The sequence below is a fragment of the Mirounga leonina genome, unplaced genomic scaffold (assembly GCF_011800145.1).
Source record: "Mirounga leonina isolate KUSES-001 unplaced genomic scaffold, KU_Mleo_1.0 Mir_101222, whole genome shotgun sequence".
NCBI lineage: Eukaryota > Metazoa > Chordata > Mammalia > Carnivora > Phocidae > Mirounga > Mirounga leonina.
Genome location: NW_023270085.1, coordinates 534,077 through 547,911, shown reverse-complemented (window position 1 = coordinate 547,911; position 13,835 = coordinate 534,077). Strand labels below are relative to the sequence as shown.

The 13,835-nt window shown below is 35.1% G+C and overlaps 1 protein-coding gene across 1 annotated transcript in view; it reads left to right on the top strand.

The window, feature by feature from the left end:
- IL1RAPL2 (interleukin 1 receptor accessory protein like 2) overlaps positions 1 to 13,835 on the top strand; it is a 1,205,338-nt gene that overhangs the window by 1,153,592 nt on the left and 37,911 nt on the right. The gene's annotated exons all lie outside the window — the stretch shown is intronic.

Here is a 13,835-nt window from a genome sequence, read left to right as displayed (position 1 = left end):
GTGGTGATATATAGTGTACATTTTTCATTCCAATAGGAGTTGGGACCCTTCTCCTTCCACCCCCATTAAGAATCTTTTAGTGGAAGCCAATCCAATATTTGAGTGCAGCTAATGTTAAAATGCATTCTTTTACTTTTTATTAAATATATAGCAGTGCAAAAGAAACAAGTACACTTTATATGATTTTCTATGATTAAATATAATTTATTATAACTACCATGACAGTTTTTCCTCATGTGTCCACCCAGTAACTCCACTCCAGAGGATCATAATTTTGAGGATCCATGAACCCTCTGAGAGCCTATGCATAATATTGACTATGTGAGCTTATTTCTAGGAAAAAGTACATGAAAGGTATCTGAGTTAGTCATTTGTCATTGGGGAAATGCAAATTAAAACCCTGTGATAGCACTTTATACTCACTAGGCTGGCTATAATCAGAAAGATTATAACAAGTGTAGGCTTGGATGTGGAGAAATTGGAATCCTCATACACTGCTGGTGGGAGTGTAAAATGGTGCAGCCACTTTGGATAACAGTCTGGCAGTTCCTCAAATCATTAAGTGTATAGTTATCAGCAATTCCCCTCCTAGGTATATAACCAAGAAAAATCAAAACATACACCCACACAAAAACTTGTACTTGTTCATTGCAGCATTATTCATAATAGACAAAATGTAGAAATAACCTAAATGTCTATCAACTGATGAATGGATAAATAAAATGTGGTATATTCATATAATGAAATCTTATTCAGGCGTAAAAAAGAATGAATAATGTACTGATATGCACTACAACATGGATGAACCTCGAAAACATACTCCGTGAAAGAAGCCAGTGGGCGGGAAAAAAACCTACATACTATATGCTTTCATTTATATGAAATGTCTAGAATAGGCAAATCTATAAAGACAGAAAGTAGATTAGTGGTTGCTTAGGGCTGGGGGGATAGAGGGATAGGGGTAAAGACTTAAAGTATATGGGTGATTTTTTAGGGGTGAGGTGGAAACAATATAACATAAAATGCACTGTTTTAAAGTGTACAATTTAGTGACACTTAGTTCATTCACAATGTTGTGCAACCACAACCACTATCTAGTTCCAGAAAATTTTCATCACCCCAAAACCCTGTACCCATTAAGCAGTCTGAAGCTTCATTTTGAGGTGATGAAAATGTCACAAAATTGACTGTGGCAATGGTTGCACATATCTGAGAATATACTAAAAAACAGTGAATTGTACATTTTAAATGGATGAATTATATTGTATATAAATTATATCTCAATAAAGCTGTTCAAAAAAACTTCCAATCAATTGCCTGGCTCACAACAGATGTTCAGAAAAATAATGGTATTTATAAATAATTCTTAGCTCTTAATTCCCATTTTAAGTTTAAGTTTCCTAATTACTAACACTTTATTAGCAAATTTCAAGTTAACTTTTATGAAATTAATGCAACTGAATTTCCTTTAAGTTATTTTAGAAGATACATGTTTAGAATTATTCTCAATGTACTTTCCTATAAAAGACTTTAAGGATTACTCTTTATTTTTCAAAAAACGAAACTGATCACCAAAGGACAAGTGGTAGGTACAATGGTACACGGTAGCAAAATTTCCACTACCAAAAAGCTCAGAACTATGTTTAATGATCAAGGGTAGTAGTTATATGAACCTAAGATAATTATCTCTCTCGTGTATGACTGGATTGTTCTAAATAAACAGATTTAATGGAGGTATAACTGACATACAGTAAACAACACACAATTTAAACCATACAATTTGTAAGGGCTGATATGTGTATCCACCTATGAAACTATCACCATAATCAAAATAATGAATATATAAATCGCCCACAAGTTTCTCTTTTGTAATCCCTCCCGCCCTACTTCCACAACATTGATCTGTCACTATAAATCGGTTTGCATTTTCTAGAATTGTATATAAATATAATAATGCAGTACATTTTTTAAATCTGGATTATTTCAGTTAACACAATTATTTTGAGATTCATCCATCTTGTTAAATGTAGCAACAGTTCATTCTTTTTATTGCTGAGTAGTATTCCATTATATGGATATAAACAGTCTGGTCACTTCTTGAAGGATATTTGGGTTGTTTGCAGTTTATGGGCTATTCCAGATAAAGCTGCTATGAACATTCACTTATGCATCTTTGCATGCCCATATATTTCCTTTTTTTTCTTGAGTAAATACCAAGACATGGAATGGTTGAATTATATAGTAAGTGTACATTTAAGTTTATTAGTTCATTTTTTAGCTCTGTTTTAAAAGCAATTTTTAGAATAACTTTAAATTTACAGAAAAATTGTGAAGATAAGGTCTTAGTCTGCTTGGGCTGCTAACACAAAAATTCCATAGACTAGGTGACTTAAACAACAAATATTTATTTCTTATGGTTCTGGAGACTGGAAAGTTCAAGATAAGGCACCAGCAGATTTAATGTCTGATGAGAGCCTACTTCCTCATTCACAGATGGTCATCTTCTCTCTATACCTTCACATGTCCTTGCATGATGGAAAAGGCAAGAAAACTCTCCGGAGTTTCTTTTGTAAGGGCACTAATCCCATTCATTAGGGCTCCTCTCTCATGACCTAATCACCTCCCAAAAAGTCCCACCTCTTAATACCATCACATTAAAAGTTAAAATTTCAATATATGAATGTTTGTTTTGGGGGGAGCTACAAACATTGAGTCCATAGCAGATAGTATAGAGAGTTCCTACATACGTCATACCCAGTTTTCCCTGTTACTAATATCTTAAGTTACTATTACAATTAATGAGCCAAAATTGATATATTATCATTAACTGAAGTCTATATTTTATTCAAATTTCATTAGCTTTTACCTACTACTCTTTTTTTCTCCAGGATTATTTAACTTTTTTAAGAATCTGCCAAACTATATTCTGAAGTGGTTATACTATTTTACAAAAGAAAAGTTAGGCACCACTGCTGCTCTCTAACAGCAAATGGTTAGAATGGTGAGAGAAAAAGCATACATATATGAAACAGTTCAGTCTAGTCCAAGCTACTTTATTAGGTACAAATGAACCAACATTTAGTACCACAGGAAGTCAACATTTCAGGACTTGCAAAATGCCATTGTTTATTTGATTTTGTTACATCCTCTTTCTCCACTCTCCCCAGCCCTCCCCATAAAAAAAGGATACATGTCTATATTTGCAGTGGAGGAAAGTAACATGGAACTTGTTTTGAAAATTTTACAAAACTCTTCTAGCTAACTAGAGATACCTTCAGAGAAGTGTAAACAAAGAGGCAGGGTTTTCTAGCCAAGATAAACACGTAGTCAGCAATTTTGTAATATTAATTATGTGATCTTGATCTATTTGAGAGCTTGTGTGGGTGCAGGAATTCTTTCAGGATATGGCCATTTATGTTAACACAGGAGTTACTTACTAGATTCTGTCTTCTAGCCTTCAAAGCCAATGTCCTTGAAAGAGAGTATATAGGATTTTTACACAGCATGGCAGATTGGAACAAATCTGGTAGTTTATTTAAAAAATACTAATCATACCATTAGTTCAACCAAAGAAGGTCTGCATTCTTTCATAGCCCATACATTTTCTCCAAAGAGAACAGTTCTGATGGTAGAATGCTGAAAATGTAAGTTGAGGATTCCTCTGGAAAGCATTTCTGGAAACAAAATTTCCTTCTGGATGCATGGTTCTCCCTCAGGGTATTGTATTTGTTTCAATTTTAGTTGAATCATAGCTCTTATGTTGTGCATGCATGTCAGAAGTGCACTGCCCCAGAGATCTAAGAAGTGGGGATGTAAATAAATTGCTCCCAAGCAGTTGACTTGTGGAGAACCTGCCACAGAGGCACTGTATCTGGCGGGAGGACTGGCCAACTGCCTAGGTTCTCAATTTCCTGGGCAGCGGTTTGATCCTAGAAGTATGTGTTGCAACTTTTTTTTCTCTTACTGTTGCCCCTGGGGAGTAGAGAACTTTGGGGGGAAAAAAAGAAACCTACCTAGGGGAAAAGCTTGGGTATTTACCAAAGGCTTGCTGAAATAATGTCAATCAGACTACAGTAAATGCAACTTCTGTACAAAGCAGTCCCCCGGCAGCTTGACTAGTATATTTGATCAAATCCTGAGGAGGGTTTTGGAGTTATCATTTGTTTGCTATCTGGGTTATTATTTTTTTCTCTCTCTCTCTGGGTTACTTTGACCACAGTGGCTCCTTGCATCTTCTGACTTGCAACCTGTTGTCAAAGCACTCAGACTGCACTCTGGGCATACAGATTCTCCTTTATGTCCCTTTAGCAGAAATTGGCATAGCCCTCCCAATTCTCTGATGTTGCTAAGAGACTGAGCCTTAAGGAAATCTGAACCCAAATGTAGTACCATTCACAACTCCCACCCTATCTCATACAACTGCATCCCAGATTTTCCAGTGACCCCAGAAGATGTCATCTGTAGGGATGTCAAAGGAATTTGATATGTGCCGTAGCATAAGCTGCAATTGTGCAAATTTGGTTATTGTCTTCTACCAGTTTAAAGTCATTTCAACAAGCTGCTCTCTATAAGCTCTATCATGTCTATTCAGAGAAGTCAAATAATCATTGGGAAGAGACCCACTGGAAATCATCATTAGGAAAGGACATCCTAATTTCTGTCCCTCTATTAAAGCTCAATGGGAAGAATTTGCAAACTGGCATAAAAGAGTTCTTGAAAAGGAGTAGTAGTCTTTGGGTGTGAGCATTCTCAAAAGGCCAATCCAGTTCCATGTCTTTACAGAACTTACTTTTAATTAATATTATCAGAGTCTTGAGAATTAAAAAAATAAAATAATTTGCTAGTGAGGTATGTATCCCACAGTGCTAGTAAAAAATGTCAGAGAAATTGAACTCATCCTATTAAACAACAACAATAAAAATAGTTTCTAAACTTGCCTGCAGAATTAAGGTTTTGTTTTGTTTTTGTTTTTGTTTTTTTTGAGACAGAGAGAATGAGAGAGAGAGAGCACATGAGAGGGGGGAGGGTCAGAGGGAGAAGCAGGCTCCCTGCCAAGCAGGGAGCCCGATGTGGGACTTGATCCGGGGACTCCAGGATCATGACCTGAGCCGAAGGCAGTTGCTCAACCAACTGAGCCACCCAGGCGCCCCTTGCCTGCAGAATTAATTGCATCTGATTGTAAAAGGAGACTGCATGACTTTCGATGCAATTGCTTTCCCCCAATGGAGAGTAATTTTTGATTATAAATCTCACTTTACAAATCTTCCTATCAATATCTGTTTTTCCCCTTAGGCAATACCACAAAACGTTTACCAAATCTTTTGTAATTCTTGAGCTGAAAAACATATTCAATTTATCTTAAGGTTTTTCAAACAAGCTTCTTAAAATGCAAATAATTTTATTTACTTTCAATTCCTGAAAGGCTACAAGTTGTATACGGGCTTTGTTTGGTTTTAGTTTCGTTTTCTTCACTCCTACTTCCACCACTTTCTGGCCTTCTGTTTCCATCTGTTCACCTTAACATCCTTTCCTTGAATGAGTAAAATGCTCTTAACAAAGAAGGGAATGTGGTACAGGTACGAAAAGATTTTATTCTTGGAAATAAAGCAAGCCTATATTAAAGATGCAAAGTAACCTTTTAATAACTAATCGATTAAAAAAATACGGAGCTGTGAATACGTAGTTTGTCTCCCAAGTATAAACTATTGAAGTCCCAGGCAGCCCGAGGCAAAATATGTGCTCTGTTTTGGCAACCTCCCACCATACTTTTTCAGTGCTTTGAAGCACCCCATCTGCTCTGGCCTTCCTCAAATTGAGCTCACACACACACACACACACACACACACACACACACACACACATCTCTCCTTTTCCTCCATTCGCAGCTCATCTCATTGGAATAAGGAACACTGATCAATCACTTTGCCTTTGATTTAAATAAGTTTCAAATCTTATGACCTATATGTGAATGTAGATTTTGTAAGTCATGAGGAGGCTTCAGTGGAAATGTAAACTTCATAAGCAGCATAGTTTTACCTAGGAGCAGTCTTAATTGCCAGTTATCTGAAGGATGAATTTTAGAGGAGTGATGACTCTACTCTTCACAGTTGTAGTTCCACAGTGGATCTTAGTCTTGACCTATGCATAAAATATTTAAAGCCTACCTAACATATATATCTCCTTTTACTGAGCAGACTCTAGATGTCCAGTATCAAATATAATATATTATAAGCTACTCTAGACAAGAATCTATAATTAGCAAATAATAATAATAATAATAAATCCTTTTCATTTTTTTTACTACACAGTAAATTACAAAAGCATTTTGGCATCCTTAATAACATTGGGATTTTCATGATAGTCATCTGAGATAAAGAGTATCGATGTAGTCCATATATACAATGGAATATTACTCAGCCATCAGAAAGGATGAATACCCAACTTTTACATCAATATGGATGGGACTGGAGGAGATTATGCTAAGTGAAATAAGTCAAGCAGAGAAAGTCAATTATCATATGGTTTCACTTATTTGTGGAACATAAGGAATAGCATGGAGGACATTAGGAGAAGGAAAGGAAAAATGAAGGGGGGTGGAAATCAGAGGGGGAGACGAACCGTGAGAGACTATGGACTCTTAGAAACAAACTGAGGGTTCTAGAGGGGAGGGGGTTGGGGGGATGGGTCAGCCCGGTGATGGGTATTAAGGAGGGCACGTACTGCATGGAGCACTGCTTGTTACACGAAAACAATGAATCGTGGATCACTACATCAAAAACTAATGATGTATTGTATGGTGACTAACATAACATAATAAAATAAAATAAAATTTAAAAATAAATAAATAAATAAGTGGGAAAAAAGAGTATCAGTTTATTTTACAGAATAAAAAAAATTGGTTTAGAGATTAAGGAAGAGCTGTCCCTGGGTAGTTTGTTTACTGTTCCAGTGGAGCTAGACTGAATTCATCAAAACACAACTAGCAAGAATCTTCAGTTGCCCAGAATGGTTTGTTGTACACCACATTAAGGATGTAGAGTCAAAACTTGCCCGGGACTGAAAGAGTGAAAATCAGTCTGAACTGAGAATAAGCAGTCCTGCTATTAATCAGCCTGGGAGGACAGACAGATAAAGCCAGCTGCAAAGTTAACAGAAAACACTTTTTCTCCCAAGGTCATGCAGCAATTGTAAAATGCCATAACGACCCCCACCTCTTTTGAGTGACTACTGCTTTCTTACCAGTGATGCCCCACAACTACTTTTCTATTTTCATATATTACTGGGAATACCCAATTGCTAAGCCATCCTTGCCTCATGACAGTTCTCAACTCCTAGTCAATCCTCCCTTCTCCCAATCCTACCTTAAAAATCCCAACCAATCCAGAATTTATCAGGGCTTCCCTAGACTCTACTCAGAATCATTCAGTGGAAATCCAAACATTACAAAAGATGCTTTCTTCCTACCTTCAACTGAGGAATGATCCACAGTTATTTTGAAGTGTCCCACCCACAATGCATTCAGTCAATAAGTCTGATTTTGTCAGACTGTAGGTTTGATCCTGGTCACTAATAAGGCTTTAATAGGTACTTTAAAAATGACATTAAAAGAAAGAATTTGTTTAAGAGCTTTTTAGAAGCATACTCCTATTCTTGATATTCTCAATCATCATTCCTGGACAATGATTACTCATACTTATAATAATAACCCAGAGACTGTGCAAGAACCTAGACATCATAAGAGGGCTCAATTTGGTTTAAGGGACCATTTAGGATGAATAGTAATTGGAATTAGATATTTTATTTTATTTTATTTTGGGGGAATCAAATCTTTTCACTTTATTTCATGCTAGATTTTTAAAATTTTCCAGCTTTGTTGAGGTATAAATATAAAAATTGTGTGTATTTAAGATATACAACATAATGTTTTGGTATACGTATACATTACAAATCAAGCTAAACCATAATCAAGCTATTAACTTATCCACCACCATACATACTTACCAGTTTTGTGTGTGTGTGCGTGGTGAAAACACTTTATATTTACTCTCTTAGCAAATTTCAAGTATACAGTAAACTTATTACTAACTATAGTCATCATGCTGTATATTAGGTCTCTAGAACTTACTCATTATATACCTGAATGACCAGCATCTCCTCATTTCTTCCTCCATCTCCGGGTAACCACCATTCTATTCTGTTACTATGAGTTTGGTATTTTTAGATTTCACATATAAATATCATATAGTATATTTCATTTTCTGACTTATTTCGCTTTGCATACTATTCTTCAGATTCCCTTATGTTGTTGCAAATGGCAAAGTTTCCTTATTTTTTAAGACTGAATAATATTTCATTGTATATATAAACTACATTTTTTTAAACCATTCCTCCATTGATGGACACAGGCTGTTTCCGTATCTTGGCTATTATATAATGCTGCACTGAACATGAGAGTGAAAATACCTGAGATCTTTATTTTGTTTCCTTTGCATATATACCCAGAAGTGGGATTGCTGGGTCATATGGTAGTTTTATTTTTAATTTTTTGAGGAATATCTGGATTGATGTCCATAGTGACTGCAACCAATTTTATTCCAACCGACAGTGGACAGGGTTCCCTTTTATCCATATCCTAGCCAGCAATTTTCATCTTTTGTCTTTCTGATAATAGCCATTCTAACAGGTGGGAGATAATATCTCATTTTGATTTTGATTTGCATTTCCCTGATGATAGTGAAGATGAGCAACTTTTTATATACCCATTGGCCATTTATATGTCTTTTTTGGAGAAATATTTATTCAGGTCCTTTGCCCACTTTTAATAAGGTTATTTGTTTTGTTTTGTTTTTATATTGAGTTGTAAGAGTTCCTTATATGTTTTGGGGTTTAACCCCTTATCAGATATATAGTTTGCAAATATTTTCTCCTATTCCCTAAGTTACCGTTCCACTCTTTTTTTTTTTTTCCAGAGAAAGAGCGGGAAGGAGGGGAAAGAGGAGAGGGAGAGAGAGAATCTTTTTGTTTTTAAATATTCAAAATATATTTTAAAAACGTATATAATTCAATAACAAAAAAATACAATAATCCTATTTAAAAATAGGCAGAGGATTTGAAAGGACATTTCTCCAAAGAAGACATACTAATGGCCAAAGGGCATATGAAAAGATACTCAACATCACTAATCTTCAAAGAAAGGTAAATTAAAACCACAATGAGATATCACAGTACACCTCTAAGAATGGCTAGTATCAAAAAGACAAGAAATAACAAGTGTTGGCAGGCATGTGGAGAAAAGGAACCCTTGTGCACTGTTGGTGGGAATGCAAACTGGTGCAGCCACTGTGGAAAACAGTATGGAGGTTCCTCAAAAAATTAAAAATAGAACTACCATATTATCCAGCAATTCCTACTGGGTATCTATCCAAAGAAAATAAAAACACTAATTCAAAAAGATATATGCACCTTCATGCTCATTGCAGCATTATTAATAATAGCCAAGATACAGAAACAACCTGTGTCCATCTTTGGGTGAATAAATATTTCTCAAACAATTATGCAGTGCTAGGTACTGGTATATAACTATCACCTTTGACTAGCATTCTCTAGGTGACTTTTATTATTAATTTTATTTTATTATGTTATGTTAATCACCATACATTACATCATTAGTTTTTGATATAGTGTTCCATGATTCATTGTTTGTGTATAACACCCAGGGCTCCGTTCAATACGTGCCTTCTTTAATACCCATCACCGGGCTAACCCATCCCCCCAACCCCCTCCTTAAGCAGGCTCCACGTCCAGTTCATAGCCCAACGTGGGGCTCCATCTCACAACCATAAGATCATGACTGAGCTGAGATCAAGAGTCAGATGCTTTTCCAACTGAGCCACCCACGTGCCCCTTCCACTCTCTTTTTTGATAGAAATATAATTGACATACATTATATTAGTTTCATGTGTACAACCTAATGATTTTATATTTGTATATATTGCAAAATGATCACCACGATAAGTCTAGTTACATTTGTCACCATACAAATTTTTTTCTTATAATGAGCAATTTTAAGAATTACTCTATTAGCAACTTCCAAATATATAACACAGTATTATTAACTGTAGTTGCCATGCTGTACATTACATCCCCATCACTTGTGTATATTGTAACTGGAAATTTGTACCTTTTAATTCCCTTCACCCATTTCACCCACCCTTCAACCCTCTGCCTCTCCACCAATTTGGTCTTTGTATCTATGAGCTTGTGTTTTTTTTTCTTTTTTTAGATTCCACATATAAAGGAGATGATATGGTATTTTAGAAACTTTTTAGTTTGATGCACTTGTCTTTCTTTTTTGTTTGTTGTTTGTTTTGCTTTTCTTTCCTGTGCTTTTGGTATCTTATACAAAAAAAAAAAAAATCATTGCCTAGACCAATGTCAAAAAGTTTTTCCCTATGTTTTCTTCTAGTAGTTTTATGGTTTCACATTTTATGTTCCTCTTTAATCCTCTTTGGATTGATTTTTGTATATGATGTGAGATAAGGGTTCAATTTTATTCTTCTGTATGTGGATATAAAGCTTTTCCAATACTACCTACCAAAGAGACTATCCTTTCCCCATTGTGTATTTTTGACATGCTTTTTGAAGATCTGTTGACTATGGGTTGTGGATTTATTTCTCAGTGCCCTATACTGTTCTGTCTATATTTTTATTTTTATATTAATCCATACTGTTTTGGTTACTGTAGCTTTGTGATATAATTTGAAATCAGGAATTGCAATCCCTCCAGTTTTGCTCTTCCTGTTCAAGATTGTTTTAGCTATTTGGAGTCTTTTATGGTTCCATATATTTTAAGATATTTTTACTATTTCTATAAAAAAATGCCATTGGGATTTTGATAGGGGTTACACTGAATCTATAGACCACTCTGGATAGTTTAGACATTTAAACAATATTAATTCTTCCAATATATGAATACAGATGTCTTTCCATTTATCTGTGTTTTCTTCAATTTCTTTCATCAGCATTTTATAATTTTCACTATACACATCATTCACCTCTTTGGTTAAGTTTATTCCTAAGTACTTTATTATTTTTGTTGCCAATTGATGGTATTATTTGCTTAATTTCCTTTTTGTGCCTTCTCTGGTTTTATTTGAACATTTTATGTGCTTTTATTTTCTCTTGTCTCTTAGCATATCAATTGTACTCTTACAAAATTTAGCGGTAGGCCTACATTTTGCAATACATATTTATAACTAATCTAAGACCACTTTCAAATAATACTATACTGCTTCACATGTAGTGCAGGTACCTTAAAACAGTCATTAATTTCACTTATCCATAAACTATAATCACCAAATACATTGATGTTATTGTTTTCACATTTTTAACTTTATTAAAAATGATCCACAAATATAATTGTATATATTTAAAGTGTACAATGTGATTTGATATACATATATATTGTAGAATGATTATCAAGATCAAGATAATTAACACATCCATCAGCTCACACTGTTAACATAATTAACTCTTTTTTTAAATGAGGTGAGAAAGTCTAAGATCTACTCCAAACAGCTTTCATGTATACAATACCATATTATTAACTATAGTAACCATGCTGTATAATAGATCCTTTGAACTTATTTTTGCTATAACTGCTATTTTCTATTATTGTTCTAAACAAAATGTGACATGTTAGATAAATCTCATGAATAGGAAAAAACAAAATATTTTATCTTCATTTATTTCTTCTCTAACACTCCTTTCATTATATAGATCCAAATTTCTGACCTATATCATTTTCATTTTTTCTGAAGAACTTTTAACACTGCTTGCAAGACAGGTTTACTGGCAACAAGTTCCCTCAGTTTTTGCCTAAGAAACTCTATATATCCTTCACTTTTGATGAATAATTTAGATGGATACAGTGTTTTAGGTTGGTGGTTGTTTTTTTCAACACTTCAAATATTTCACTCTACTTTTCTTGCTTGCATGGTTTCTAAAGATAAATCTCATGTATTTCTTATTGTTAATTTAATTTTATTATGTTATGTTAGTCACCATACATCATTAGTTTCTGATGTAGTGTTCCATGATTCATTGCTTTCATATAACAGCCAGTGCTCCATGCAGTACGTGCCCTCCTTAATACCCATCCCTGGGCTAACCCATCCCCCCACCCCCCTCACCTCTAAAATCCTCAGTTTGTTTCTCGAAGTCCATAGTCTCTCACTGTTCATCTCCCCCTCCGATTCCCCCCCTTCATTTTTCCTTTACTTCTCCTAATGTCCTCCATGCTGCTCCTTATGTTCCACAAATAAGTGAAACCGTACGATAATCGACCTTCTCTGTTTGACTTATTTCACTTCCCATAATCTCCTCCAATCCCATCCATGTTGATGCAAAAGTTTGGTATTCATTCTCTCTGATGGCTGAGTAATATTCCATTGTATATATAGACCCCATCTTCTTTATCAATTCATCTGTTGATGGGCATCTCACCTCTTTCCACAGTTTGGCTATTGTGGACATTGCTGCTATGAACATTGGGGTGTTTATGGCCTTTCTTTTCACTACATCTGTGCCTTTGGGGTAAATACCCAGTAGTGCAATTGCTGGGTCATAGGGTAGCTCTATTTTTAATTTTTTGAGGAACTTCCACACTGTTTTCCAAAGTGGCTGTCCAACATGCATGCCCACCAACAGTGTAAGAGGGTTCCCCTTTCTCCACAACCTCTCCAACATTTGTTGTTTCTTGCCCTGTCCATTTTTGCCATTCTAACTGGTGTAAGGTGGTATCTCAATGTGGTTTTGATTTGAATTTCCCTGATGGCTAATGATGTTGAACATTTTTTTCATGTGTCTGTTGGCCATTTGTATGTCTTCTTTGAGAAGTGTCTGTTCATGTCTTCTGCCCATTTTTTGACTTGATTATTTGTTTTTTGGGTGTTGAGTTTGAGAAGTTCTTTATAGATCTTGGATACCAGCCCTTTATCTGTAGTGTCATTTGCAAATATCTTCTACCGTTCTGTGGGTTGTCTCTTTGTTTTGTTGACTGTTTCCTTTGCTGTGCAGAAGCTTTTTATTTTGATGAAGTCCCAAAAGTTCATTTTTGCTTTTGTTTCCCTTGCCTTTGGAGATGTATCTTGAAAGAAGTTGCTGTGGCCAATGTCAAAGAGGTTACTGCCTATGTTGTCCTCTAGGATTTTGATGGATTCCTGTTTCACATTGAGGTCTTTCATCCATTTTGAGTTTATCTTTGTGTATGGTGTTAGAGAATGGCGAGTTTCATTCCTCTGCATGTGGCTGTCCAATTTTCCCAGCACCATTTATTGAAGAGACTGTCTTTTTTCCATTGCATATTTTTTTCTTGCCTTGTCGAAGATTATTTGACCATAGAGGTGAGGGTCCATATCTGGGCTCTCTATTCTGTTCCATTGGTCTATATGTCTGTTTTTATAACAGTACCATGCTGTCTTGGTGATCACTGTTTTGAAATTTGGCTTGAAATCGGGCAACATGGTGCCCCCAGCTTTGTTTTTCTTTTTCAACATTTTCTTGGTGATTTGGGGTCTTTTCTGATTCCATACAGATTTTAGGATTGTTTATTCCAGCTGTTTGAAAAATGTCATTGGAATTTTGATCGGGATGGCTTTGAAGGTATAGATTGCTCTGGGTAGCATAGACATTTTAACAATGTTTATTCTTCCGATCCATGAGCATGGAATATTTTTCCATCTTTTTGTGTCTTCTTCAATTTCTTTATTTTTAAATTTTTTTATTTCTATTTTTTTAAAGATTTTATTTATTTATTTGGGAGAGAGAGAATGAGA